General features: G+C 38.1%; 1 long non-coding RNA gene across 1 annotated transcript; it reads left to right on the top strand.

The window, feature by feature from the left end:
* The first annotated feature begins 652 nt into the window (after positions 1 to 652).
* On the top strand, positions 653 to 2,697 carry LOC145781380 (uncharacterized). The gene is made up of 3 exons (XR_014290726.1): positions 653 to 950; positions 1,332 to 1,473; positions 1,961 to 2,697. It is a non-coding gene; the product is annotated as an uncharacterized LOC145781380 (long non-coding RNA).
* Positions 2,698 to 4,956: the final 2,259 nt, after the last annotated feature.

Here is a 4,956-nt window from a genome sequence, read left to right as displayed (position 1 = left end):
ATGTCCGGGAAAGAAGAGTTGCAAAAAGAGAATTGTTGCAACTGAAAAAGCTTCGCCTAAAGCCGTCAGCTGTACCAAGAATATTTTCTGGTTATCTGACAAAGCAACAGCCACCTAAAAGATCCACTTCTACATCTACAGCGTCTGCAAGACTGAAAAAGGAAAATGATTTAACAACTAACCGAACAATTTACAATTCAAGACTCGTTTAATGATTTGAAAAAAGTGATGAATGCACTAGATGAAATCTTCTTTGTTGTTGCTGTCTCCGTTGACAATCATGTTTGCAACAGGCATTTATGTCTGCATGAATTGGTTGTGATGAGAGCTGGGTAATGATATTTTTGACATGCTTTAATTTGTCACTAGACCCAGGGTAGTTCCCAGTGCCGTTAAAGGGTAATAGTTTGCGCATGTGCGCGCCTATTTGACCGGCGCCTAACTGTCTGCACCTAAAAGACGTCGACCCGTGTAAGTTGGGTGTACGTTTATGCAGTTTGAATGTATATACGAATTTATTCGACAAAAGGTGTAGCCTAATTTTATTGGTGGTAATGCCTTGCTTCACATAGTTCAAATTAACTAACAATGTACATGTACATACTCTTTTATTTAGAAAAATGTTCATGGATATGTGCGGGAACAACAAATTGTCAAGTTGCATTGTGCATCCTACAAGGAAAGAAAAGCATTTGTACCTATTATTTGACTTCACACACAATTTTAAAAATATTTTCAATAATTTTCTAAATAGAAAGAGAATGCACTTTCCTCCTGTTGGTGAAGATCATAGACACGTCCTTGGTGAAAAATGCACTGCTCGTTTTGAGCATATAAAACGCTTGTATGCTCTTGAGGAACACAAGCCTCTGAAGGCTGCATTTGCACTGAGGAAAGCATCGCTAAATCCCAGCAGCATAGCACGTACATCACCTGGCAACATGCTTTAAGTAAGTAAAGTTGTAAAATATGGTATTAATGACACAGAGACCCATCTGTGAATTGAGTATAGAATTCACTGCCTTGTAATGCATACACATAAATGGTGCTCAACTGGTGTAGTTTCTGTCTTGTATGCAGAAAGGTTTTGTCCGGATGATATGAGCATTGAGCACAACAACATTTTAAAATAGCATTTGAAATTGGTCGGTTATGACATCACAAAGACATATATAAAAGGAAGTAATATAAAAGGAAGTAATAATATGCTAGTAACTTAGGTTAGCACTATTACTGGAAACCGTGTACGAAATTAAAGTCATAGAATAAAAAATACTGAATAAGACTATTTTTGCCAGCTGCAAGCCAACGATGGCCTTTGCTATTTTCAGGTGTGTTCTGTGAATCAACTGCGCAGTGCGCATGCCTTGGAGTTGTATGCTGAAAGCAATGCTGGGTTCCTGGAAACATCAAGATTTGTGAAATTCATATAGAACATTTGGAAAATCATGTCCGTTAAATCACCATTTAAGGGTATGTCATGTCACTATACTGATATCGCAAATTTTACATATATATAAAGCAGACTTCGTACAACCAACAATAACAGCTTTTCTGCGAAGTTTACAGAAGTCAGTGGAAGAAGTTAAAAACAGTGAACCAGCATATTTGGATCAATCTTATTGGTGCATACGACCCTAAAGCTGTTCTAAAGTTTATTATTCTTCCTGTCCACAACATTACTTGTGAAAATTTTCTGTTTTTTTTTTCAATCAAATTAGATCATGAGCAAGTGGTTGAATCACTATCACCAGCAACTATTCCAACACATTAATAGCCAAATTCAGGACTTGTAGACTACACGAGGAAACATTTGCTACTGATAGCGGTTCGACATGTTACTTTCCAGGCGTCGCACTCTCTTATAAATGGTTACATATTAAAGCAATGTTATTGATGACATTTTTTCTTTTTTGTTTGTGAAATGCTCACTTAACTCACTGCATTGTGTGTTTTGAAGGTGTAGCAAAAAAGGATGACATGTGCATGCCAAGGAAATTTCCTAAAGAAGGAGAGGATCAACCAAACATTCTTGGTATACATTCAAACGATGACAGCAGTGCCCGAACTTGCTCAGTATTTGCATGACAGTTTGGGATTGATGTACATTCTTCAGTGCCAACAGAGTTGTGCTTTGCTGTAACGACAATGGCTGTTCAGTATTACGATGTCGTACTCAGCAATCCTTCTACTAAAAAGAAAATGCTCACCCTACCAAACTCACGCTCTGCTTTTATTCGAGCCGTTAAAAATGCAGCAGAGACGTCATTTGGTTTGCAGGCTGATGTGGCTTGTTCAAAAGGCCACTGCAATTTCGTGTTGATTGGAAAAACTTCGTTTAATTGTTTTGCCAAAAATGAACTAAAACGGTTGAACGCTTCCAGGCGCGAGGAACCCGCGAAGATGGCTTGAACAGTACGCAAGCGTACGAGTGGCGGTTCACGCAAGACTGCAAATACTTGAATTTGTGTCATTGCCTGATTGTGGTTACAGTGTGAAGTTATGATATCTGATTGTCCAGTGATATTTATTGGTATTATTTTTGTTTGTGTACATAGCCTAGTAGCCAAGTTTATGAACAATAAGCCATTGGTCGTTTTTTTCTTTTGTGGATTCTACATGTAGCCTAATGAATTGGTTATAACTTACAATATTAATAATTTTGTCATCAACATAAGATTGACAATAATGTACAGATACAACTTTTGTGAAACGACAAATAAAACAGCCAGTGCAAAACAAACATTTTCTCGTGTAGTAACACCGCATTGTGCAATTCATTGTAGGCAACATGGTTACTGGTTAGCCCTTCAGTTGGACGGACGGATTTTGAGTTTCGCATCCCGTTAGTGTCTAGGTATCCCTGGCCTATATGGCGCAAGCCCAGTTACCGAGATTGGCAGAGTGAAGTTTTCCGATTGTTGAAGTGTTGTTGCCGGGAATTACTCCATTTCCGCTGAATGGAGGGCAGTCCTTAACGTGCGTTGCTAAAGCGCACACGGTCACACCCCGAGCGCCGCGTGATCTTGAGCCGGGCGCGCAACCACTGAGCTAACTGGACGGACGAATTTTATTTAGAGATTTTTTTAGAGATTACGATAAGATCGGCGAAAAACCTCCCCCAGCCCAGACGTATGTGAAATCTTCTTTTGTTGTTAAAAGCTTAGTTTATTGGCAAAAGATTGGACTTTTGGTGAAAAAGTTTGAGGAAACTTTTGTGTGATGAAGTTGCGTTATGGGGTAGATAGGCTATTTGCAAGGCTGCCTTGAAGAAGTTATTCCTGGTAAGGAATAGGGTTGCCAGATTGGGCGCTTTTACGCCCAATTGGGCTACTTTTGATTTCTCCAGGCGCCAAAAATTCGTGTTGGGCGCGCTTTTTTAGCTGGGGCCAAATTGGGCTACTTTTTTTGTTAAATATAATATAACTTTTTATGTAAAAATTGTATCAAGTTTAAGATTTTTACTTAATTCAAAGTTATTTCATTGAGGAGCAGCGCTTTTGGAGGCTTCGGTCAGGCAGGGCTACCAATTTGGTATAGCGTAAGATGCCAATTTTCAAAAATGTGCATGTTTAGGCTTTGAAATCTGGCAATTCTGGCAACTGAAGTGATCCAGGTTTTCATGAAAATGCAGTGGACATCGGTCACCGCCATCAGTTCAGTTTGTTTTCATTTCTGACCATCACAACGAAAAACAATATATGTTAAACACAGCAGGGGTCTAGAAAAAGGTAGAAGCGACGAAACACGGACGCTATAACGTGCATGATGCCAAACCAGGACAATTAGTTATGGCATGGTCGCAACACCTTAATAAACTTTTAAGTTAATCTAAAAAGATGAGAAAAAAGGGGTAGTGAATTTTTTTTTAACAATTTATTTGAGTAAAATAGAAAAAAAAACAAGACGAAAAGATAGTTTCTACGTTGATCGACCTTGGAGGATTATCGAAACTGTTGATGGTCTTGAGGGGAACACTCTTGATGCGTTAGCTCATCACGAAAAGCAATTATATTATACCAGTTTTTGTGTTTAGGTAGGTCCGGTACTTGTTTGTAGTTATTTTAACAAACAGTTGAGTGAATGCATAGTTGCCAATCTGTCTGAAAGATTTGAACAACTGGAAAAACACTTATAATTTGGGACTAATGATCAAGCGCTCTGGAAGAATTTGTATATTAACCTATTTCTTTGCTTGGGCTCCATTTTGGGCTCCTTTTTAGAACACTAAAAAAAATTGGGCTACTTTTGAGCTACTTTTTGCATAAGCTTGGCAGTGTTGTGCGGATATTGAAATTTGATAATCCAATCCAATCCGAAATTTTTTAGAAATATCCGAATCCAATCCTGATCCAAAAATAATAGTAAAAGCAATATCCAATCCAGATCCGAATATCCGAAAACTAGCATTATACCGTACTTATAGCAGACATATGTTGCACTAACATTTTTTTCTTACCCTACCATCCTTGTCTCAAGTGCAGCATAACGAATTTATACTGATATTAAAGTAGCACTCAGCCTACCAGTAATCAATCTGAAACACAACAATAAACGACAATAACAAAACAAAGAAAATAACAGTGTAAGCATGCACAGTTGCACACACTTATCAAAAGCATACTGTTTTTGAATATAATGATACAAATGTCATTATAAGATCAGTGTATAATAAATTGTCACTAATCACATGCCCACTTCCATGAACCATACAGAAATGTAAGTCGTTCAGAAAACTATTCTTCCTCAGACCTAAACACAGAGTTGAGTACAAGTAAAGCATCACCAGTTGATAATGTGAATATAATCTAAAATGTCAAGTCAAAAGCATAATAGTATACTGCACAGCAGATCTACTATGGCAAACTTTTTAGCTTCTGCTGGGCACCGGCCAGCACTTTCTAGTACCGAGGTAGGCTACTTTCATCAACCTCTTAGCTTGGCGTGCCTGCCTTT

The sequence above is a fragment of the Aplidium turbinatum genome, chromosome 12 (genome assembly GCF_918807975.1).
Source record: "Aplidium turbinatum chromosome 12, kaAplTurb1.1, whole genome shotgun sequence".
NCBI classification, from domain to species: Eukaryota; Metazoa; Chordata; class Ascidiacea; order Aplousobranchia; family Polyclinidae; genus Aplidium; species Aplidium turbinatum.
Note: the sequence above shows the minus strand (reverse complement) of the source record. Positions and strands in the feature narration are given on the sequence as shown.